We start from the raw sequence: 26,712 nt of genomic DNA on the forward strand, positions 1-26,712 counted from the left end.
GATTTGTCGTGGAAATTCCGTCCGCAATTTCGCCACAGCAAATGTGGCTGTGGCTGCTAATCCCGGGATTAGCCAGTCATGTGGACAAGATTTCTCAGAAATCTCGTCCACACGGGATGGCGAATCTGGCGCGACAAAGCCGACATTGCGGCGCGCATTCGCTGGCCGCAGGATATTGATTTTTTTTTTTTCCGGTTGCGTCCACGCTCGCCTCTATAGGAGCGCCAGCCACAACGGTAAAGGGTCCAACCAAGCCGCTCCAAAAACCCACAGCTAAGTGCCGCGGGATTTGAAGCAGCGCTTTCCCGGCGGAAATCTCGTGGTCATTTGCTACGCCGTGTAAGAACCCAGCCTATATCTTTTAACACTAATACCCTTTACAGCGGGTCATGCTCTGTACAGACACCAAAAGGGCAGCCTTATGAATGCAGCTCTGAATGTGACAGCAGTATAAAACATAATCAAGTTAAATTAAGATTATTGTAGTGATAGCATTATATTTAACTTGTGAAATGCTGTAAGAACTGAAGACACGCTTCCTTTTACAATCATCTCCCTATTTTTCCTCCATAGATGTCATGATTCCTTGTCTGATGTGACAAATATTGAGTGACCTTAATAATAATGAATGGAGCCATTGAAACATTCCATCCTAGATGTCATCCACACTCCGTGATCTGAGCCATCTAGTTGTGCAGATCTTGTAAACATATAATGGAGGGTATGGCTTTTTAAGGAGGACCTTCACCATCCTTTCAGTCCTTTTTGAGAGCAGCATGAGGTAGTGACGGGTATGCTGATTACAGTGGTATGTCTGCTGGCTGGATCTGTGAAGTAGTTTGGGAGAAACTTGCATTTTATTAGTACTAGCACATACATACAGGAGGAGCACAGGAAGTAGTCCTTGATATTTAAGAGCTGCAGGCTAGTCCCACTTCATCAACCCTCCAGCCACTGACTGACAACTCTCTGCCTAAGGCCAGGCTCACACGACCATATGGTAAAATTCTGCGTATAAAAATGCAGCGCTTTACCGGGGTGTGGAACAGCGTATCGCAGCATACTGTTGCTTTCTTGCCTGCGCATGACACGCTGTCATGCACTGGCTTTTCAAGGTCTTTTTTTTTTTTTTTTTTTAACTTTCCTTCTATTATCTCTTAGCAACGTTGCGTAAAAACACCGCACATACGCAATGTAATTGCATGTGTACAGCATGCTCGTATGCACCCAGAGTGAACAATGGGGCTTTATAGCACTTAAAACAAGGTAAAATAGAATATGCTGCGTTCTTTTTTACGCGTGTATTATATGCAATGCATATATGCAAGTGTGAGTGTAACAGCGAAGGTCAATGCAATTTACCGCATATTATACACACGTAATATGCAATTCAAATACGTTAATGGGAGCTCGGTCTAACAGTGAACATAGTGAAAAAGCTGTCAATCAGTGGCAGGAGGGCAGGTGGGTGTGGCTAGCTGTAACTCATAAATATCAAGGACTACTTCCTGTAGTCCTCTGTGTCTTGCTACTACTAATACAAGGTTTCTCCTAAACTACTGCACAGATACTTACAACAGATATATCCCTATTATTGGCATGCCTGTCACTACCCTGCGCTCCCTCTCCTAAAAAGATGGTGACAGATTCCCTTTAAAGACAACAGATATAAACTTGTTACCTTGATGGTCATAAATAAAAACTGACAATAGAGATAGGGTAGTTGCCAGTCTAGCTACCCACTGGAGTCCTCCATTAATTTGTATGTATGGGTCAGTCAACGTGATACATGGCTACCAGATCAATCTGGTTCAAGTTGCCTCAGTGGGAACGGACACTTTAGTGCAACTTTAAGACATTGGACTGCAAGAATTCTAACATCATGATGTTGAGAGCAGAGGGGGGTTCCCATAAGCTCTACTGAGGACTATTTACAGATGGTTGTACATATGTGACAATCGCTTTGCTGTAAATGTGAGCTACCTTTGTGGTGTTGTCAGCCTCTGCACCCCTACAAGTGGGATCTTTTTAACGCATCTTGAAAAAAAAAAAACTCAGATAAAAAAATGTATAAAGTTTTTAAACACAGGCAAGACTTACTTTCTATTAATTCTGCAAATGTAACTTCATACAGTGACATTCATGTTCTGGGTTTATTCCTGCACATTAATAAACTGCAGGCCTCGCTAATTTATGATCTGATGGCAACGCTGCATTCCCCATACACCAAGAAGACTTGTTGCTGTGGAATCAACATTTCTACAAAACAATGGGGAGAGGGAGGAGAGCGCTGGAGAGCAAGGACGGAATGAGGCTGGCCCTGTGAATTCGGCCCCCCTAGGTTTCATCATGCAATATGCTTGCATCTAAAAGTCGGAGCACATGCAGATCTACATAAGGGACTGTGAAGGTTGGGGCAAAAAGGTTTTTTAATGGTCCTTAATCCGTAAAATATCCTATAGGTGAAAGCAATGCATAATGTGTACCCTCTATAACGGGCATCTTCATTGTCTCCTATGTCTATAACCCCTAGAGATACATATATACAGCCAACTCCTGAGCAATGTGTACAGTGAACCCTACAGAAATACTTTACTGCCATCCATGCATCCCCAGGGGTTCATATATACAGCTGATTCTTTCAGTATGATTAAAATGTAATAATGTTTCTATCACCAACATCTGACATGTTTAAAATTAATTTTAGGTTTGAATATTGTGAAAAATGACAATAAAAAGGAGTTTTAAAAAATAATAATTTTAGAACATTGTCTACATAACTATAGATATGAAATTTCTGTTTTCACCACTAGAGGTCAGCACAACAGGAATACAATCTAAAACCCGCATCTGTTCACAGGGGTGTGAAAGTGAATGCCATCATCTCATTATCATCCGCTTTTCTGTATCTGGGACTAGATTAATTGGTTTTACACAGAGAAATGGAACAGTGTATTGAGAAAGTAAGCAAAATACACATTAAAGGACTATTAATCTTTGCATTTATAAGCTTTGGGCAGTGGGGATCCTTTTGTTTTCTCCCACTTGTGTGCGTGAAAACCTTATTTTCTAGGCTCACTTTTTTTTTTTAAATGAGAGGATTACATTTAATTTTTACAGCAAGATGTAAAATGAGCTGCTGCAGAGTCCATGTGGATGGTACTGACCTCTGCTGGCCAAAAAAGGAAGCTAAAATATTTTGTTTATTTTTATATGAATGCATATATAAAGAGGAACAGCTCAGATATCTGTCACATATACCAATGTAAACGTCTCTAAAAAGTGATCATGGGAGTATTCCAAACTTTTTTAAGCTTGTAACTTAATCCATCATAGTCAGATTTTCCCAAACCTGAAGTGACTGATATCTGAGAACAGTGGATTTAATTTACCTAGAAACAAAGGAACACAGCAAGTGGAAAAAATACGGATTTAGTCTCCCTTAAAGCTAACAGCCCCACCCTGGAAAATATTACAGATCTACAAAGTATTTATCCTGTAGAAGAGATAATGCAGGAGCTCTATTTCTAATGGTCCATTTACACGGGACGAGCTGTCAGGCAAAGAATGCTCAACCACTCGTCCCAGTGACGTTGGCTCCTGTGCTGCTAACTCGGCGGTGGCACTTAGGCACCCGACAACCATCCCAGGAATTATCGCTTTTCTGCTTTTACACAGTAGGAATAATTGCTCACTGGATGGAGGTGACGCAGCCAGAGATCTCCTCCGGCTGCCCACCTCCTCTCAAAGCAAACCGGCAGTAGTTCATACATGGACAACTGCCGGCTTAAATGGGCCGACACGTCGCTTGGTTTTTAGCACATCCAACAGTCGCCCCTAAACACTCATTTGAGCAATTATTCAAGCAACTATCTGACCTTTGTGCAAAAGTACCCAAAGTCTATGAAAGAACAATAACCCCCCACCAGTCCACAATCAATCCCACTGGGAAGGACTAAAGCTGGCCATGCACACTAGACAGAAGTAGGTTGATACCTGAGTAACCGTTGAACAAACAATTGCCTGGTTCGGCCAGATGCAGCTATGGTCCATATTGGGCATTAAAGTTGTTCTGAACTGGCCAAACAAACGATCTTTCTGTGAACGTCCTTCTAAAGGAAGATTGTTCATTGATGGAAGATCATTCGTGAAAACAAAAGATCTTTTGTCTGATCACTGCCTGGAAATGTCGAAGCACGTCCGACTTCTTTCCAGATGATGACGGTCTATCATCTTCCAGCTAAAACAATCGTTCGTTGTTCAATTTCACGAACAGTCATTTAAGGTGAAATCATCCATTTTCATTAACTTTAGTCTAAGGTACATGGACTCCCTAGGCCCTTTCATCTGCCCTTACTATGCGAGCTAGCTTCATCGGATTTCCGCAGAGAAGGCAGCCATTGGCTTAGGAAGGAAAGTCCAGAAGAGAAGAAGGAAAACTATTAGCTTAGCCTGGAGAGGAAAACCAGAGTAAGGGGCAGTAAAGCACTGTGCATGTAGATCAGCCAGCAAATGTCCAAAGAAAGGCCATGAATGTCAGGTGAGAGGAGGCAACATGAGCCATGAAATAAATCAACGTCTGGCCATAGATTAGGGCCTTATTCACACAACTATACAGTATATACGCAGTCATTTAGCCGCATCGGCGACCGTCTTCAGTTGCCAATTTTATACACCACGTTAAAAGATAGGTCTTGCCAAAACTTTTGCCGAGATACGCAGGAAGCAGGCAAAAAAAGGGAGGGGGGAGGGAGTTACTCGGTGTTACTCGGCATTAGTGGTCATTCTAAGGATTTCTGCCGATCGATGGCTAAAGTTCAGGACTCAATCACAACAATTCTTCATTCATGCGATTTTATGGCGCATACGGGCAAACAGAAAAATGCATATGGTTGTGTGAAAGTGCCCTAAGAGAAATCCAACCAGTGCGACGAATGACGAAAAAAAGAGTCAGTTTGTCATATAAACCACCATTCCCAATTTCTGTGAATACAGCCTGCAGTGTAAAGAATGGAGAATTACCAAGATTCTCTAGATACGTACACTTTATCTCCAGTCTATACTGTTCCATCTGTTGTTGACTATAAGTCCCAACATGTCATGGTAGATGAATACTGGAGGGAACAGAATTACAGATCCATAAGTGTACCAAGGAATGAAAACCTTCATTCTTTACACTGCATCCAGAGCACCGCAAAAAAAAACAAAAAAAACAGCAAAATAGAAACAAGGTTGATATTACAAAGTTACTTCTCTTATTTTAGGTCACAGCCAAACCGTTTATTCATAAGGAGTCACAGGGATCATGAGAAAGAACCCCCCGAATTTCAGGGTATCCACTGTTTCTTTTACTGCACTGTTGTCCTATAATAGTGGGTTCCAGGCACACAGATCAGCGCTGGCAATCTCGTCAGCCCCTCCCTGTGTCATGTCATCCAGATGTGCATGATGTCATCTCCAGATCTGCGGCCACCACACACTGTGTTGGAGTCAACCGAGGAGAGCAGAGGCTCCGTGCAAGGAAGGCTGCTGCAAGATATTGCTTATGCTAATCCCTGTATGTCAGAAGCCCAGCGCAGAGACGTGAGAGCGATTAGAATATTTAGGAATTCTGTGACTGCCAGGAACCCATCCCAAAAATAGGGGTGCAAACAAGAGAAGAGGGATCCCCACAGACCCATCCCAGCTGTAGCACAACTACCCCAGTCGCATTTCAGGATGCACCATACCACCCCAGTCCCATCATAGGGCAAGAAGGCCCAACACCTACTAGTCACCCTCCTAGCACTAGGGTAACTTCAAGTCCTTCCAGATCTCAGGATCAATGACCCATCACCAGCAACTACTACAGATATCATATGAGGTTATATCCCTCCATATGCCCAGACCCTTTTTAAAGGGACTCCCTAACTAAAAGACCCAAACACCTTGGAGAATTGCTCTATACTGTGATAAACTGTAGAGAGCGCCTTAGTGTAAATTCTCTTACTGAAGAAAGCTTCTCCATAGTGTGGCTGCCTTCCTACATGATGTATTCGCTGCAGGCTCTCTGCAGTGGAAAACCCGCAGCAAATTTGTACTTAACTGGTGTGGATTTAGCCATATTTTATATTGCGAAATTGGGGATATATATCAGGGGTTAAATTCCACAGCATACTGTGAACTGATTTGGTATCCGCAACATTTTTCAAAAACACTGCAGAATCATTGTGGAATTTTTTTGCTCCATGTAAAGGAGATTTTCAAAATCCCCTCCGCATGGCTTGTACTGTATATGCTGCGGAATTTCCTCAAAGATTCCGCCAGCGGAAATTCCACTGCATTTCCACCATGTGTAAAGGCGGCTTTACAGTAGAGCGCTCCAATGTGACTGCTCTTACAGTAGAGAACTCCATGGAGGGACAGCTGTTACAGTAGAAAGCTCCATAGAGTGACTGCTCTTACAGTAGAGAGTTCTGTAGCATGAGCTGCAGTACAGAGCTCCAATGTGACTGCTTTTACAGTAGAGAGCTCCAATGTGACTGCTTTTACAGTAGAGAGCTCCACAGAGTGACAGCTCTTACCGTAGAGAACTCCATAGAGTGACTGCTCTTACCGTAGAGAACTCCATAGAGTGACTGCTCTTACCGTAGAGAACTCCATAGAGAGACTGCTCTTACCGTAGAGAACTCCATAGAGAGACTGCTCTTACCGTAGAGAACTCCATAGAGAGACTGCTCTTACCGTAGAGAACTCCATAGAGAGACTGCTCTTACCGTAGAGAACTCCATAGAGAGACTGCTCTTACCGTAGAGAACTCCATAGAGAGACTGCTCTTACAGTAGAGAGCTCCATAGAGAGACTGCTCTTACAGTAGAGAGCTCCATAGAGTGACTGCTCCTACAGTAGAGAACTCCATAGTGACTACTCTTACAGTAGAGAACTCCATAGAGTGTCTGCTCTTACAGTAGAGAACTTGTTCGTCATTGAGTGATTACATGTCACTGTCGGCTGTGTAAACATGGGACCCGAGGGGAAGTAACTCACTTATCGGAGTAGCTTGGATTTTAGCTGACCTTTGGCCTGTGGTAACAGGCACTAGATCATCTATGAACGACTGCCTGTTTACTATGAATGGAGGTGAGCAGCCGGGAGAGATCTCCAGCTCGCTCCCCCTACATGTAGTGAGTAATTATGGCTCCTGTGTTAAAGCACAGGACCAATGATCCATAGGATGGCTGTCAGGCGCTTGAGCGCATGTAAAGGTACACTTAGGGTAGGGTGGATTTTTAATCAAGAGATGTTTACAAGTGTTTCCACAGAAAGCAAGCAGAGATCTTGAAACAGGTGAGACTGTCTATGAGAAAGTTTTAGAACTTTTCATCTTATGAGGATCAAAATATATTTACAAAAAATTAAAGTAAGAGAAGACAAACACTAAATATGTGACTACTTTGTATCCATCCAATGGAATAAACCAAAATACTTTTAAAAACCAAGTGGAAGCAGGCGGTGCCTTGTCACCCTATCACGAATTGTTCCCTGAGAGATCAATTGTCCTGGAATGTCTGGATGCATGCCCTCACTTCATTCTTGTATCTACAATAGGGTCATACTATCTAGTGATCAAAGAGCTGGGAAAAAAGATTATTGACTTTTTACCAAATAGTAACTTATTCTTAATATTAGTATATAATAACACGTTTAGATCGTTATTGAAGATGTCGCTGCTTTGCACAATTTAACATGTCTCTGGTGGAAACAAGGGGCAGACACATAGGTTAAAATGCAATCTCATCCTAAATTGCCCTTGGAGATAAAAGGCACCAGAAGTGTGAACCGCCACTAACCCATCAGGTAGCTGGTGGAACTCCAGGTGGGTGGCTGCCATGAAAATGTGAGAAGAGCAGAAGCATCAGGTCCAGGAGGGAAAGCCTGCTGCCAGCCTGGCCTGTAGTGTAAATGAGCCAGCCGGTAATACTGCAGGCCCAGGTGGGTGGGTGCGCTTCCCCTCCTGTATTGATGAAACGGCCGGTGTCAGCATGGATTAATCATTCCCCAGTCACCACGTTACAACGGCTGCTGCCAGTCGTGAAATGTGGAAACCACATGATGAAGATTCTAGTCTGAGCATAATAGGTAATTGTCATAAGTGTGTTGTAGTTGTGCATATGCTGTATACAGCATAGATGTGTGATGTGTATAAAGTTATGTCTAAGCATAATGTGTATAATCTGTAATATGGATCTGTATTATGGACGTGTTTCAAAAGACATTATATTCATTTGTCATCATGTTTTCATCTGTATTTGTCTCCTGATCCGTATTTCCCCGGCAAAAAAGGATATAAATGCGAAGGCAAATAAGAAAAAAAAAAAAGATCATGCTGCATTTTCGAAAAATGGCAATAAAAATACGGCCATGTGATTCGCCCTCTAGATTAACGTTAGCTCTGTATTACCTTCCCTTCAACACAGACCTAATACAGAGAAAAAATCCTCCAGTCTGAAAGTGGCCTTATGCCGGGTCAGCACAAGCAAAACTGCAGACCGCGCTACTGAATATCTTCTATTAGATTACGTTTCCCCCAATACATCCTAAACCCAGTACTTCTATGGAAAACCCCACCACTAGTTACATGTACAATACAGTTCAGAACATTTACTATTTCCTTAAGGTGGGCCGTCAGAATTAATTATACTGGTGGGCTCTAGATGCCCCAGACTGACACTGAGCAGCGGCTAATCCCCCATTAATATAACCAGCTGGCTCAGTATAAAGGCAGATTTCATCATGCTGTCACTTTCTTTTTTGTGCCGTCTGCCAGGAAGTTGCGCTCGTTATTACCGTATCTGAAAATTTTGTGTCTATTTTGGAATTCTGTCTGAACTGCGGCCAGGCCCTATAAAGAAAACAGAATAAAGATCCTTCTGAATGCGGGAATCAGCCGCAGCCATCCAGCCTTTTATACTACATGAAAGACGTTTCCAGCTGTAAAAGTTTCCATAGTCAAAGGATTAAAAAGACAATGTGATCCACACAGCGGCGGTGCGGCAGGTACAAGCGGCAGCCGCCAGATTAGGACAACGCCCGATCAGCAACCTGCCAGGAATAGAGCAAAATATGAAATCATCTGTTTACATTCTCAGAGGGAGAGAAAGTGTCAAACATCAAACTTTCCTGATTGCAAGTTAGGAATTGAAATTCCAACGCCGACTCAAATATTCCACGATTCTCCTCACACTCCCCAATCCTAAGATAAGTAATCAGCAGTTATAGCTTCACGTAACTACAACTCCCAACATGTCCTCTCAACCTTTACAGTACACCTCTAATACTTGTCACATGGGTATATTTGCACGCGCAATATGCAGTGCATAGAACCCATTGATTTCAATAGGTTCGCCCACATGTGCGTATTTTGAGCGCGCATTTCTTTCATGCAAAAAAATACATAGCATGCTCTATTTTCCTGTGTATGTGTGCAGGAAAATGGCACATATTGAACTAATTACACTAATTGCCCATTGCAATCAATGGGAGCGTGCTTTTTTTGCACGGGCAAATACACACGGTTTGCTCATGCAAAAAATACAGTAAGGCCGCCTGCAGACGGGCGGGTCGGATCCGGTGGCGAGGATTCTCGCCGCGGGACCCGACCGAGCACCTGCAGAGAGCAGCACGTACTTACCCGCGCCCGCGGCTGTTTGATGTGCCGGCTTGCCGGCGCATACGCAGACCGCAGCCGGCGGCGGGTGAGTGACGTTTCTGTGCGGGGCTCGCAGAAATAGGACATGCCGCGGTTTGTTTGCCACGCGAGATTTCGCGCGGCCATACCACGGCCGTCTGCATAGGATTGCGTTTGTTTATGCAATCCTGTGCAGGCTTGCAGCGGCAGAAATCCCGCCGCGTAATTTCCGCTCATGTGCAGGCGCCCTAAAACACGCACATATGCACGCTAAAACGCAAAGGTTATCACGCGAATAGATGCGCTTCCGCCCATGTGACACCGGCCTACGGGTTTGTTACACAATATACTGTTATCAGTGTAGACAATCCTTATGAGCTAAACACAGAAGCAGGACATGTTTTCTGTACTGATAAGGTTGCTACAATGTATCAGAGTCCAGGCAGTTCATCTCAGGGAGGATTGTCTACACTGGCTACAAGTCTAGCAAAGCCTCAGCTGTGGGAAGTAATAGGGTGGTTTTACATCTGCAATGGAAGCTCCAGTAGGAGGTTCTGCCATAGGTCCAGCACAAATTACTGGAGGAAAATTCCCCAAACGCAGCAGGAAAGCGGAACCTTGGACGAAGGTGTGAAACCCGGCCTCTTTCACACGAGCTTCATTTTGATGCAGAGTAGGTGCATCAAAAAGTTGCATCTAAAAGAACGTTCTTTCAGACAAACAATTTTTTGACACGCCTAAAAAAAAAATTGCGCATCAAAAGATAGGACATAGGCGCAATTTTTTTGACACCGAGACTTGTCCTATCTTTTGATGGTACAACGCCAACGACTTCATAGTCTCCTAAGGGAGTTTATGTGAGGAGTCCGGCAAAAGGAGGGGGAGGGAGTTTAACATCCCCGCTGGGACTCCCTTCATCTTGGGGCTGCGGCGTCAGTGCACTGCAAGACACCGCAGCCAGTCATGTTAAACTCACGTGGATTTTTGTTTCGTTAGCTATTTTTTAGGGCATCTGTAGGAGCGCTAAAATGATGTTCGTGTGAATGAGGCCTTACAGTGCTTTTACATGGGTTGACAGTCACCCAAGGAATTGCTCAAAAGAGCGATTACAGGTCACAGTAGGCAGTGACAACACAGGACATAACAGGGCGAGTGATTGAAAATCACTTACTTGTTGGAGTAGCTCAGTTTTTAGCTCACCTATAAAAACCGAGAGACTGTTGGCCTGTGGAAACAGGCAGTCGCTCATGTATGACTGCCTGCCTGTTCACTCTGGATGGAGGTGGGAGGCGCACTTTGCCTCCATTCAGTGAGTAGTTATGGCTCCTGTGTGAAAGCAATGGAGAAGCAATCTTGTAACCAGTAAAACCGTATATGAGAAAGTTTCAGAACTTTTCATCTTATGAGAATTCAAATGTATTTACAAACAATGGGAAATTCCTTTACTGTTAAACAAACACTAACTATGTGACTACTTTGTATCCATCCAATGTAATAAACCAAAGCAGGTGGCATCCTCCATGCCAGTCCTCAGCCTTGTATCTGTGGAGATAAGATAAGGGCAGTGACTGCTGATAACAGCATTTGCATAGGGATATAAAATGCTGTGATGAATCGTGTAAACAGAAGCGGCTGATAAGTGGCAGCCAGCAGGACACGGGGCCACCGCAGCCTGGCAGACTAGAACAATCAGCCTAGAACTGTCCATGTGGAACAATGCAAACATCAATTATACTAATACTACTAATGTACTCTATCCACAGGTGTAGTCACCCATTCTACCTCATGGCCTTGATATAGGTTCTGTTATGCAAGTTAAACTCACCTTGCTCTACTACTGCTCTGCCTACATGTCAGTCTTTACTGCAGTTCTGACATTCTATTCATAAAGAGATCAGGATAAACAATTGTATAGGACTGCCTAGCTGAGGAAAAAAGTGAATAGTGATTAGAGTTAAAATCAGTAGCGGTGTCACACCTGTAGCTGTGCTCTAAGGGGCCCCTGGAGCATCACACCTTCACCTTACAGACAGCATGCGGCCCTCAGTCCCAGGGCTGTGTACAGCGCTGAGGACTTTCATATCAACAGAAGCCTCTACGCTTATATCAGGAAATGACACATTTCCTAAGATTGAAAAGTGCTCAGAACTTTTTAGAAGTTTTCTAAGGTGCAGTTACTGCCTTTAATAAGACTGCTGTCACACCCGTGTTAGGGTCAGTTAGGGATTTCCGTCTCTGCTCCATTTTTGGACGAGAGAAACCGATATAAAACCTTAAACAAAACGAATCAACTTTTCCCCCCATTGATTTCAATGTGGTTTAAAAAAACAAAAAAAAAAAACAAACGAAAGCAAACCGAAAGACTTCTGTTTGCTTCCATTCAGTTTTTTTATTTTTACGGAAAACTAAGGCTGCTGACTGCGCGATGTTTACTTCAAAGAAACAGGGTTTTTTTTCACTTTTATTTCAGTTTCTCTCATCCAAAAACAGAACTGAGAGAGTCTTGAACTGAGCCCTTACACAGGTGTGAGCTCCCTTAAGGCTGGGTACTCATGGGGCGGATTCCCGACGGAAATCCCGCGGTTTGGCCGCAGCGAAAAACCGCAAGATTTCCGCCGGGCGAAACACGTGGCGGTTTTGAAGCGGCCCGGCCGCTCGCTCTTCCGCTGCAGCCGGCGCTCCCATAGAGGAGAGCGCGGACGCAGTGTAAAAAAAAAAAATGAACATGCTGCAGTCGGCAAATCTGCGCCGCAGTGGCGGCTTCTGCCGGCTTAGTCGCAGCGGATTTCTGAGAAATCTCATCCACATGGCTGGCTAATCCCGGGATTAGCGGCCGCATGCGGGGATTTGCCGCAGCGAAATTCCGCACGGAATTGCCGCGGCAAATCCGCCCTGTGTGAACCCAGCCTAAAGCCTCAAGTCCACGTTCATGCACGGATTCCACTGCTGAATCCCGCTGCAGAATCCGTGCGTGCCTAGGGCCATGGACATAAAGACAGATTCTTACCTCTCTGTGCTGGCCGGATCTTCTTTCTTCCGAACAGCGGATGTGTCCGGGGGCGCCGTCCGACGCACCCGGCAGATCTGTCCGGGAGCGCCAGCTGACACACCCGGCGCATGCGCAGTGCTTTTTTTTTTTTTTTTAAATGGGATGGGAGATGGGAGAGTGAGTGAAAACGCATGATTACGAAACCAATGATTTTCAATGGTTTCATTCTCATTTGTGATATTTTCACTTCTGCGATGCTGCGTGAAAAAAAAAAAAAAAATCACAGCATGTTCATTGTTTTTGTGATATCGCCCATTGTTTCCAATGCCAGCCCCATTGAAAGCAATGGGAAAAGACTGCGATCCGTTGCTGCGGCTGTGACAGCTGCAGCAGGGGATTCCTTCAGCCCCGCAGTGATGCGAGGCTGTCATATCCAGGGGCTTCACCTTGTTCTCAATGGGGGCCCTATTGAAAACAGTGGCGAACACCGCAATCTCCTGCTGCGGCTGTGACAGCTGTGATAGGGATGAAGGGAATCCCCGCAAGGGTGCATCTAGCGGTTTCCACATGTTCTCAATGAGGCTAGCAATAGCAGCGCTGGCCCCAACGAAAACAATGGGAGAAGATTGCAATCCCCTGCCGGGGCTGTGACAGCCATGGCGGAGATGAAGGGAACCCCTGCAGGGAAGCAAGGCGGTTTCCTTGTGAAAGAGCCCAGTGTGCAGGAGCCCTAAGGCTGGTTTCACATTGGGAAGAAATCGCGGCAGACTTTTCACATGGAAATTCCACATGTATTTTTAAACTTGAGACTGAGCAGCAAAGTGGACGAGATTTGCAAAAATCTCATTCATACGCTGCCGAGTCTACTGCAGACAAGCCATGCGAAAATTTGACATGCCGCATGAAATTCAAATCTGCAACCTGTCAATTGTATCACCGTTTTGGCTGCAGGCTCTTCTCTCTATAGGGAGAGATTTCCACAGCGGAATAAAGGCTGAAAGAACGCTTCAAAATGCGCCAAATTGTGCGGGTTTTGAAGCAGCCACTCTGCTACAGAAATCTTGCAGAAATTTTGTGTGCGGTCCTGCTGCAGACATTTGGCGAGATTTCTGTCCTGTGGGAACCCAGCATAAGGGCTTATTCAGACAACCGTATATCGTCCGGGTATTCACGCCAGCTGATATACGGCGTCCCTCTTTGTAGGGGGAGGAGGCTGGAAGAGCCAGGAGCAGTGCACTGAGCTCCCGCCCCCTCTCCGCCCCTCTGCACTATTTGCAATGAGAGAAGGCGGGGCTAAGTTCCAGGACTTGGAGGAGGCTGGATGGGGCGGAGCTAAGTTCCAGGACTTAGCTCTGCCCCGTCCAGCCTCCTCCCATTGCAAATAGTGCCGAGGGGCGGAGAGGGGGCGGGAGCTCAGTGAACTGCTCCTGGCATGCGTCATCCGCACTAAAATGAAGCATGTGGCGGGTTTTTTTCACGTGTGTGAAATCCGCAAATCACCTAAAATACCATCCACTGCTATTTCATTAACTGCGGATGGTTAATGCTTTCCTATGGGGATACGGATTTGCGTTTTTTTTAACGCGCAGATTTGCTAAATATAATTTCCCCTTGACCATGAGGCCTAAGTCTGTTTCCTCTTGCAAAGTAAAAATGTCCTATCCTGAAATGTATAGCACTAGAACATGAACTGCGTGAAGACAGAACCGCCAAACATCATAAAATTGTATTACTAAGGGTGCCTTTCCACTTGTGATAGCGATATCGCTGCATTTTTCTAACGCAAATGTCAATAGGACTTTCTGATGTTAAAAACGCATTGCGCAAAAATCACAAAACACAAACTTACGACTTTGTGCAATGCGTTTTTAACATTAGAAAGTCCTACTGACATTTGCATTAAAAAAAACGAAGCAATATAGCGATTGCAAGTGTGAAGGCCCCTAAAACAAATGTCATTGTTCTGTACCCTGGGGTGACTTAGGGTTAATGCCCATGGATGGATTATCGCTGCGGAATTCACGGCCAGATGCCCGCCATGAATTCTGCAGCAATGTCCGTCCATGGACATGCTGTGTTACAAGATTCTCCCTTGCCCATGAGCAGAAATCAACCGTGACTTTCCGCTCGCTGAGGAGAATCGCAGCAGGATCTATTGTGTGCGGAAAATCGCATGGACAACTTCCATTGCAGTCAATGTAATCCATGCATCCCGCGATATTCCATGCAGTGGGCACAGCGGAAGCATCGCAGGAATCCATGTCATGCACTGCATTGTGTGCCGGCTCACCGGGCGAGACACTCGCCACAGATACGGACAGGTAAGTATGGGTTCTCTGGGGGGTGCGCTATTTCGCAGTGGGATTCTGATCTGGCCGTGGGCATGAGGCCTTAAAGGAATATTCCCATCTCAGTTTTTCATAACCAAGATGCGAAACTGCTGATAGTTACTGCCCACCCGAGGGCTTCAGCCCAGCGCTGTTTGCGTAACTCTCATGGAAGTGAATAGGACCTATGGAAACAGCGCTGGGCTGAAGCGCTCGGCCATTATCAACAGGTGGTCAGTAACAGAGGGATGGGTTTTCCCATCTCGGCCATAAAATGTCATAATATAGGAGATGGTTGTCGGCAGTAGTAGATGGGGTTGTGGTTACTGTCACAAGTCTTATCACAATGTTATTATATTCAGTGATGTCAATAATAGGGGGCGGGGCTGTGACTACCTCACTTCTCTGATATAGAGGACGGCGGTTAGCAGTAATAGATGGAATAGCTGTTAGCATAAAGGTTTGTTCACCCCACATTTCAGATTACATCTCCAGGTACCATCAAACAGGATTCGGATGAAACCCCAGGATGAAACCATAGGCTTCCAATGTTCAAGCGGAGACCAATCAGCTCCATTAGTGCCAGCTACATGAGAACATACATTATCCTCCCTGCCGGCATTATCTGCGTGTCGCACACCTGACAGCGCCGGCGGCATTACTGGAGATCTAATCCACAACCCGTGTGTCTGGATGCTAGGAGGGGAAAATCACAATAGAAGCCAGGAACAACTAAACTAAAATGTGTCTGCGTGTAAAAGTGTTCACAGCCTTTGGGGATTCCTTATTTGTTTTGTAATGGATGCAAATGGAACCCCAAGACGTACACCAAAACCTGGTGTGAACAAGCCCTAGGATAAGTGATGGCCCTTTTACATGGCCCAACAGTCGGGTAAACGCTTAAAAAAAAAAAAAAATCGCGATAAAAACGCAAGCGTCAGCAATGATTTGGGGATAAAAAGCAGCACTGACGCTCAAATATCGTGGGGAAAAAAAGACGCAATTTTGCCATGATTTTCTCACGGCAAAATCGTGATCGCCCGTATGCAACTAGCCTCAGTGCTTCACTTTCTATGTGACGCGGGGCAGGAAGCATTTACACAGAACCACAAGCCTGCGATGGTTTGTAAGCGGACTGAAAAGTTAGCTTGAAACCTGCGAACAAATAGTGAGCAATTTCTGTGCATTTACAACGCACGATTATCGCTCAAATTTGTTGGCTTGCAGGAATTGTGATCGACAATCGTCCCATGTAAATGGCGCATAACCCTCATATTTGATCCCAATGTAATTCTATTACTGCTAGAATTAGTGATATCAGTAAAGGCCCTTCTTCACAGAACGACGATCGTCTGGATTCTCGCTGGATTGTGTCTGCGACTGAACGAGGAACCATAATTTGTTTGCTTCTTGTTTGTCATTCAGTTTATGCATAAAAATCAAATGACAATCGGTCCAAGTAATCAGGCAGTTGTCCATCTGCGAATGACTGCCTGTTTACTGTGGAGGCGGCCGCCGGAAGAGACCTCCGGCCCACTTAGCCACCCTTTACAGAGCGATAATGTGTGAAAGCACAAGTGATAATCCCTAGGACGACTCTCAGCCACCGAAGTGCCCAACAATCATCCTGTGTAACACGATGCTTACAAAAAAATTCACGGGAACAAAGATGCGATTTTTGTTGCAATTTTCTTGTGGCAAGATCGCAATCACCCGTGTAAAATGAGCCTAACATCTGCATGTCTAAATGCGAATTTTAATGCAGAATTGCCAGCAGAATTAAGCCATTTTCAGTTTCACATCAAATACACAAATTAGACATGCAATTTTGATGCGCAATGTTCCGCATGATGGCAAATTCTGGTGCGTGTGGCAAAACAATTCTGCCCATGTTAGAGGTTCCTAAAACAAAAAAACTGATAACTCTGGAGAGGTCATCAAAAGCTGATCAGTGGGGATCCACTGCTCGGGACCTCAGCCAATCTGCCATTTGCTGGGCTGCTGTTACGGATTATGGAGCAGGAAGCAGAGAGCTCCGTACTCTTCAAGAGGAACAGTGCCTGCAATACCATGCTGTGCCACTACACAATGTATGGCGCTCTTTGCTTCCTACTGCATACACTGCAACAGCAGCTCGGCGGGATCCTGAACGGCAGAACAAAAAAAACAAAAAACACATCCGCATGCTTTAAATTGCCCTGCGGATGCTAATGCATCCCTATGGACGCGGATCTCCCACACGGGAGACACCTGTGGATTTTATAATTAAAATCCGCCTGTGGACATTGGGCCTTACAGGTGTGAAGTTTTATGCCCGATGTGTTTATATCAGAAGCGGGTTTATTGCTTGTGTTTAGTTTCAACTAAGTCTTTATAGGATATAAAACTTTTATGAACTGCAGTAATAACTCGTAAACTCCGCTACTTCTCGACAGCAGAATCTTCTTCCTGATTCATCAGATCGAACAATCATCACCAGTGAATGGAGGCGGAGCGAGCTGGGGATCGTTCCGGCCCGTCCATCTCCATTCACAGTAAACAGGCAGTGCTTCGTAGATAGGCGACTGCCTGTTTATAAGGCGCGATCCGTTGTTCAGCTTTTATACATGCAGAAACTGAACAACTAATGAATTTATCGTACGACATTCAGTCATGCGCATTTACACTGAATGGCAAGCGTTCAGATTCTTACTGATCGGAGGCATCTGAAACATTTCTCAGCCCGCATAAAGCCATTTATAACTCCGTTTTTTCTTCCCTTCTCTTATAACTTGAGTACAAATAGAAGCGGCAGATAGTAAAATAGAACACATGATTGCAAAATGAGGCTGCACAAGGTTTCTGTGTATACTATAACCACTGAGTCACATAGATCTCCATAGGGGCTACTTATACTAAATGGACGATTTTTTTAGCCAGGACTTTCTGCAAAAGTTTATACATGCTTGCAGTATTTCTTAAATTAGCTTACATTTCTTTTCTTCTTTTCATTTTTGTTCACTCGATTTTTGAGTGTCAGCTATAATGGGGACAGCTCAGCCCGAAACTAAGCTGTGTCTACATGCAAAAGTATACACACTTGAGATGAGCGAACGTACTCGGTAAGGCCAATTTCGCAATCGAGCCCCCCGATTTTCGAGTACTTCCGTACTCGGGTGAAAAGATTCGGGGGTCGCGGGGGGCGAGGCGTGGTGGAGCGGGGGGTAGCAGCGCGGAACAGGGGGGAGCTCTCTCCCTCTCCCCCCCACTCCCCTCTGCAGCCCCCGCTCACCCACAGCGCCCCCCGAATCTTTTCACCCGAGTAGTGAAGTACTCGAAAATCACGGTGCTCGACTGCGAAATCGGCCTTACCGAGTACATTCGCTCATCTCTAATACACACCCTACGGGGATTACTTAGTAAAAAGTTGGAAAATAATAAAAGAAATCAAGAATAACACAACTGTGGTTCGGTACTGCAGAGTGTGCTGCCACATAGTGAGTCCCCACTGTCTCAAGGCCCATTTACACGCAAAGACAATCGTTCAAACGATTGAAAGATTGACAGTTTTAGCAATCGTTTTGTCCTCTAACACTTTATCAGCTTCATTTGCGTGTAAAGGGGCCTCCGGGAGCTGTTTGCAGAGCCTAGCATGTGGTCTGAGCTCTGCACACAGCTCCATTGTTTTGCACGAGCTGTCGGCAGAATACAATGTAATCTCCGACTCCTGTGCAGAACACAGTGTGCGGTCCCTGTTATCTCTCTCCGGCTGAACGATGGATTTTAAACTCACCTTAAAATCATCATTCCACCGAAAAGTAAACAATGGCAGCATTTACACGCAATGATTATCTCTCATATGCCATCATTTGGACGAATTTGGAGCGATAATCGTTGTGTGTATGGGCCTTTATATGTAACATGCAATTCTATGTGTAAATGACAACTGTCTCATATGGCAGACACTTCACACTATTCCACCCATGGGAATGAACAATAGCTATGTTGGTTGTAACTCAAAGATGTTGGGAGTTGTAGTGCCACCAAAAACATTTTTAATTATGGGAAAGATTGTAAAAAATATTTTACTTGCTGCAGATCTAGAAACGGTGAAGATATGCGCAGTTCCTGTAATACAATGTTGTCAGGAAATTATCTCTCTTAAGAGAGAGATTAGGAAAGTTGGTGGGGAAGCGAGGGGGTGGGGTGGGGGGTGGGGGGGGGACTTCGATGTATCATGCTCTGCAGATGAACCCTGAAACGGTGCAACATCCTGTAGAATAACATATAGAATATTCTAGATAGCGAAGCCATGCTCTGCCAGGTATGATAAGTGGACACAGAACAAGAGCAATAATTAACAAATCTGTTCTTCTCAAGATTGGTTTGGATCAACCATGCCTTCCTCCAAACAACTTTCAGAAGACCTCAGAAATCGTGGTAAAGAGATGCATGAAGTTGGAAGTGGCTACCAAAGAACCGCTAAGAACAAGAGTGTTAGGCAAACCTACAAATAGAGAGTATTTAGTACTGCTGCTGGTCTCACTACCGTAGGACTGGCTGCCCTGTAACGATAACTCCAAGAGTACAATGGACAATCCCGGAAGAGGTGAGAAAGAACCCAAGGATAACAGTGGAAGACCTACAGAAGACTCTATGAAGTGCAAAAGCCTCTCTTCATGTGTCCACTATTAGAAAAACACTGGCCAAGAACGATATTCATGGAAGGGCGCCAAGAAAGAAGCCGCTGTTGTCTAGGAAAAAAATGATTGCATCTTGTCTGAAGGTTGTCCAAGACCTCCTAGTTGCTCCACCATATATCAAGGTGCTATGGGCAGATGAGGCAGAAGTTGACTTCTTAGCACCAATGCAAATCTCTAGAGGAAAAAAAAACACTCAACACCAAAACCTCCTCCCAAAAACTGTGAAGCCGGGTGGAGGGATCTTCATGGTTTGGGGCTGCTGAGGGCCTGGATGTCAGGAGGAAAGAATGAAATGTAAGGCTCCTTCTACACAGAGCAATGTATCGGTCGCACGAGCCAACGATGATATTATTTACTCGTGCCCATAAATCGTTTAGTCGTTCTCTGTACCAGGCCGACTTCACGTGAGCGAGTGCTGTTTGCGCACAAACGAGCGCCACATTTTCGCAGAATGCACATTGGCCTATTTTACTGTACCTTTTGTGTGCAAAATTGCGCAACGATGTTCCCAGCCATTGAAATGGCTAGTTAGAGTAATGAGTTCAAGATGTGTTCTTTTTCACGCATTTGCGCATCCCCATTGACTTCTATGGGGACTTTCGGTGCGTATTCGCAAATTGCAGTAAAGCAGAGCAGGCTGTAGTTTTTTTTGCGTGACCGAAATGCGCAGAGAAAATATGTGCATGTTAACAACCCATGAATGGGTGAAGCGGCTTAAACAATCCCTGTTCACACGCAATGACGTGTGAGAGAATTATTTTTATGCCTGCGGAACATGAACTCTTGTTCGCCATTTAAGCGTTGGCCGTGTTTGCACTGACTTTACACCGATATCTTAAGAATTCGCACGTTCCAACAATTTTTTTGAACGATAATCGTTCCGTGTAATACGGACCTAAAGTGTATGAAAACGTGAGAGCAGCCGCCCGTGACCTTGAGCTGAAGAGACGCTGGGTGATGCAACAGGATAATGACCTGGAGCGCACAAGTTATCAGTTCTAGAATGGTTGCAATAGAAGGTTTGTTTTGTGGAATGGCCAAGTCAAAAGTCCTTATCACAACGCTGTGACCCGACCTAAAGAGTGCTGTCCAAGCAAGGCTTCCCAGAAATATTGATGTTTTGTTCTCAGTGAAAGAAACAAAATCTTGCAAATAATTGCCGTGATGAACTGTACAAAATTGCACTTGTGCAGTTGAGTTTTTTGTATTTTCTTCAAACTTCTGCTTTCCCACGGAATCCGCGGCCCGTTAAATGCGGACGGGCTACAGAACGGATGGCTTCCATTGACTTTGATAGAAGCCGTCTGCGCGGGAACCGTACTGAAATGGAGCATGCGTGCGTGAAATACGCTGTCATACGCAGTCCACAATTGCTGCTATATGAGGTGATAGCCGGCTGACCACCGGCGGTCATACGCTGCGTGATCCGAACAGCATTTACGCATACGGCGGTGGGAATGAGTCATTTCGTTTCCCCACAGCCTCAAGGATTTCGAACAAGACGATCTTTCTGTCATCGCTCCTCAAAGAAAAATCTTTTGGGAATGAAAGATCTTCCAGAAAAACTAAAGCTCTTTAGAGCTCTTCACATGAGTGTACGCTTTTCTGCACACGCCTCAGCGCAGCGTATTTTTGCACACGCATCGGGGTATTTTACTGTACTTTTTGCATTATAATTAGATCACATTTTATTATATCACTTACTTTCAACTGTATTTGCTGTTATTAATAATAATATATTTTAGTATTTTCACATTCTCATCATTATTCCCCCTCGGCAGCCCCTGCATTCTGCAGACCGCCCCTCACATCTGTAAAGCCGCGAAGCGGTAATAAGTTCATGATGATTGTCCGGGCATTGGAACATTACAGTATGTGGATCCCAGGGATGGGGGCTGCACTTGTAAGATCCTCACCACCCGCCATACCAGAAGAGCCAAGTCTGGGGTTATCAGCAGGGTACAGGATGGGCGGAGGGCCGTTATCACTACTGCTCATATTATTCCCTTCTAAGCCCCACACACTGCATGCACATGATATACTCATTGCACAACATGCACTATACGGACACACTGGATATAGTCTATATACTGTACTCTATATATATATATATATGATACACTCATTACACAACATGCAATATACTGACGCTGGATATATTGTATATACACTGTACGCTATACATGATACACTCATTACACAACATGCAATATACTGACGCTGGATATATTGTATATACTGTACTCTATATACGATACACTCATTACACAACATGCACTATACGGACACACTGGATATAGTCTATATACTGTACTCTATATATATGATACACTCATTACACAACATGCAATATACGGACACACTGGATATATTGTATATACTGTACTCTATACATGATACACATTACACAACATGCAATATATGGACACACTGGATATATTCTATATACTGTACTCTATATATATATATGATACACTCATTACACAACATGCAATATACTGACGCTGGATATATTGTATATACTGTACGCTATACATGATACACTCATTACACAACATGCAAAATTCCGCATGCGTATGGGATGTGGGTCGGACAGCCTCCATTGACTTCAATGGAGGCCATCCATGCAGAGTCCGCAGCAAAATAGAGCATGCTGCGATTTTTTTTTCCTCCACTCGCGGAATACGCAATTTGTATCTGTGAGTGTGAGCGAAAAAGTGAATTTACATGCTTTTGAATAGTTGTGTTATGCTGCGGATTCTACAATAGGAATCCAGTCGTGTGAGCCCGGCCTGATGTTGCATATTCTAAACATAGCATATATTGGATACACAACACATACTGAATACCCTACATTACACTGCATATACTGAACATAGCATGCAGCCAATATACTTATTAGCCAACATATACTGAACCCTGCACACATTGCATACTGAATACACTATTACTGAATATACTGTACTACCCTTTATAGTAAAACCATTGAAAATACTGTATATACTGTCTACACCACAAAACCTGCATATAAGGAATACGCTAATATACTGAATACACTGGAAGATCCTGCATACACTGGTAACTTCACATACTCAGCATACATTGCACACACAAAGTGCATATTCGCTGTCTACACTGGATAAAACTAATTACTGCATAAAGGGAATATACAGTATACACTATATATACTAGATGCAATGTATATACTAGATTTAACGTATATACAAGATACACCACATACACTGGATACAACACATTCCGAACACGGTGCATACATTACATATACTAAACACACTGTATAATGAATACACCACATATCCTGTACATACCACATACACTGCAGATACTGGATATGGTTTCCCTGGCAGCCTCGTTCACATCATGGATTTGCATACTGTTGAAAGGTGCTGTTTCATAAAGGTACCTTCAAAACTGGATGCAACAGTAAGCCTGTCCTGTTTCATTGATCCTGTTTTAGCTACAAAAAGGTCAATCTGGATCTTGTTCTTAAAGGGGTTGCCCCAAGATTTAAATTTATTCCCTTTCCACAGGGCAGGAGTTGAGTGTCAAGTGGGGTTCCTACCGTTGGCAGAATGGGGGACTTGTGTACCCTAAAATAAATGGAGTGATGGTCGAGATTGTGAGCTGCTCCAATCATCTATAATCTGCCAGCTGAGTGCTGTAGTTGGCTTCTCTTCGACTACATCTCCATCCATATGGGAGGACACTTGACCTCCGACCTTGTGCTTGGTAAGGGTCCTAGATGTAGGAAACCCACTTATTCCCTAGGGAATAGATTTGTACCTTGGAACAACCCATTTAAACAGGACAAACACAAGCAGCGCACTATTTTCATGTCCTGATTTAAAAGGATTTTTGACATAAAAAAAAAAAAATTCAGAGACAGATAATGCTAGAAAACAGAAAAAAAAAGCCATATTGACTTTTCTGATGGCCTCCTCCGTCTGGTGCCAGAAGCAACTGTAGCAGTCATCCTGTTCATCGCTCACGCAACCGCTCAACCAATCGCCGGCCTTAGTGGCCATGTGCCATCCATACACAGACGCACTCAGTGTCTGTGACTGGCTGAGTATTCACGTGACCATTGAATGGTACGTGACCACTAAGTCACTTCCAAGATCGGACCGGTGTGGACTGGAGCAGTGGGGCTAGACAGGGAAGGCCATTGGGAAGGCGTTGTGGCTATTGTACATTATAACCTGCCTCCAAAACTTTTTAGTGCTGGTTATTGTTATCCGTTTAGGTGTTCACAACCGCCGACGACCCTAAGGCCCCCTGTCCACGGGCATTGCGAAGTCCCGGGAGCAAGAGCCGCACACGAGTCTCCACCGGTCAGCCTAATCTGATAGATATGCTGACCGAGGAAAATCGTGGCAATTCGCAGCATGATGCGAATTGCTCGCCGCGAGCGGAGAATCGCAATGCTTCTCTGCTTGTGGACATGAGCCGGCGCTTTCCATAGCAATGCCATGGAAAGCTTCGGCCGGCGTGATTCGCCGGCGGTTTACCGCCGACAAAATCACATCCGTGGACAGGCACCCCAAAGGCGAGCTCCCTCCATGTTTTTCGGTTTTGCGCCTCTTCTTTCAGTTGTGTGAAATCCATGCCAGTATCCGCTGTGACAGTATTAGTCATCGTGTCCTTTGGCAGCCGGGGTTTTTTTTTTGCCACTGATCTGTCCAAACTTTATGGATTCTTCTAGCGACTCTGCATGGCCAAAATCCGTGAGTCTGAGTCCGGTCATCTTCCCCTCCAGTGATATATCGGGTCTTATACGATTCAAGACTTTTCTGTTTGTTACTCTCGCCATCCAGGGCATACACGGCAGCTTCCGCCAGCACCACTACTCAAAAGCATCAATCCTCCTTCTATCAGCTTTTCTCGCAGTCCAGCTTTCACACCCATACATGGCTATGGGGTAAACGGTGATTTGCACTATCCTGCGTTTAGTTGCCAATATCCCTACTTTGTCCATGTTTAGCATTGCGCTTCAACCCAATGCTATCCTATGTTTTATCTCTGGCATAAATTCATATTTGCTCTCTTTAGATTCAGGTAGAGGGCCATTTTTTCACTTACAGTCTTAATATTACATATCAGCTGCTTCAGACCTGCTTCTGTAAGCAGAGTTGTGTCATCCGTAAAACGGAGATTGTTGATGTTTCTTCCACCTATTTTCACCCCAGTTTCCAATTCAATTCATCTAGGTCCATTCTTTACATAACTTCCACATATAGGTTAAGCAAGCATGGTGAGAGGATGCAGCCCTGTCGGACGCCTTTGCTGACCCCACACCAATTTGTGCCCCCATACTGTGTTCTCATAGTGGCTTCCTGATTGGTATAAAGTGATTTTATCAGCTTGACTAGATGTGCCGATACGCCCAGCTCTCGTAGCGCCTACCATAGCTTGTTATGGCCAACACAGTCAAAGGCCTTGATGTAGTCGATGAAGCACTTGCAATTTTCGTGCGATGCGTTCTTAACATTAGAAACTCCTATTGTCTATTGCGAGAAAAACGCAAGCTGCAGCGATGTTTTTGCAAGAAAAAGCATCAGTGCCGCTCAGACATCTCAGGAGCAAAGTTGAGATTTTCTTGTGTCAATATTGTGATGGCCAATGTGAAGGAGCCATAAGACAGATCTCTTCCAGTCCTGTGGCCACTGTGTGGATGCCCATACTGCCTGGCACAGCGCTGTGAAGGGTTTCACTGGTACTGGCAGCAATAGCTCTACCAGTAGGTTATCCATGCCAGGGGCTTTATTGCTGGGTAGTTGTGTCATTGCCATAACCACTTCTGACTCCATAATGGAGGCTCCGCCTCATGCAGGGGTCCGGGTACATGTAGCCCCTCTGAGTGTTCCCTCCACCTGTCCTTTAGTGATAAAAAACCTCTTTAATGATGAATTTGGACAGAACCTTTCAACAGGATGTAAAGACAAAGAGTGATGCTCGCACATCGGACGCAGCACCGCAGGAGACGCCACCGCTACACATAGATGCCCCGTGCCAACCCGCTATACACCGGATCCCACCCGCTATACACCGGATCCCACCCGCTATACACCGGACCCCACCTGGCTGCTTGCTTTATATATTTGTTCTTATTTATCAACTGCTCCCTACATGTGATAGAAGAGCTAGCCCGAAGAGCTTACAGTCTAAATACATACATTTATACACATAGCCCCACATATATATACAGCACACATGTAACATATATATATATATATATATATAAATACATACACACACAGTACAGTAATGCTGCACACATGCCTCCACACATAGACAGCACACACATCTGCAGACACTGGGAGGACAGTTCGCCCCCTTACACCCGGGTCTCTCTCCCCCCCTGCGGGGTCACCTGACATTACAGGTAGCAGGCAGCAGGGTGGTCTGCAGCAGACGTGCAGGGTGGTCTGTCTGATACAGCCCTCCGCCGGGATGCTGACGGCGGGGATGGGAGATGCGCCGCATCCTGCTGCCGCCTGGCACAACAATGGGCAGCGGGCAGTGCCAGGCTCCAGCCTCCATTATTCTGTGCTCGGCAGGGTACTCACCGGCGCCGCTGTCCTCCCCGGTACTCGGTGCCTGAAGACTGGGCAGCCCGGAGGAGGGTACAGAGCTCGGCAGCTCCGGGGGAGGAGACCGGAGGAGGAGGAGGGGGGCTGATAATAATGACAGCATGGTCAGAAAAAGGAGGGGGAAACAGATAGCACTGGGGAGGGGGAAGACAGATATCACTAAAGGGGAGAGACAGATATCACTTGAATGGCGAGACATATCACTAAAGGGGGGAGACAGCTATCCCTGAAGAGGGGACAGATATCACTGGAGGGTGGGAGACAGATATCACTGCAGGAGACATATCACTGGAGAGGACACAGATATCACTAGAGAGGGGGTACAGATATCATTGATGAGGGGGATAGATATCACTGGAGGGAGGGTCCAGATATCACTGGCAGGGGTACGGATATCACTGGGGGGAGCAAATCTCACTGGATGGAGGGTCCAGAT

The 26,712-nt window shown here is 45.0% G+C and overlaps 1 protein-coding gene across 2 annotated transcripts in view; it reads right to left on the bottom strand.

Moving 5' to 3' along the window:
* LOC136632408 (CMP-N-acetylneuraminate-beta-galactosamide-alpha-2,3-sialyltransferase 4-like) overlaps nucleotides 1–26,337 on the bottom strand; it is a 169,255-nt gene extending 142,918 nt beyond the window's left edge. For both annotated transcript variants that reach the window (XM_066607262.1, XM_066607260.1), the window contains exon 1: nucleotides 26,253–26,337. The gene's annotated coding sequence lies outside the window, so the exon portion shown is untranslated. The remainder of the gene's footprint in view (nucleotides 1–26,252) is intronic.
* Nucleotides 26,338–26,712: the final 375 nt, after the last annotated feature.

Source organism: Eleutherodactylus coqui, chromosome 6 (assembly GCF_035609145.1).
Source record: "Eleutherodactylus coqui strain aEleCoq1 chromosome 6, aEleCoq1.hap1, whole genome shotgun sequence".
Classification (NCBI taxonomy): Eukaryota; Metazoa; Chordata; class Amphibia; order Anura; family Eleutherodactylidae; genus Eleutherodactylus; species Eleutherodactylus coqui.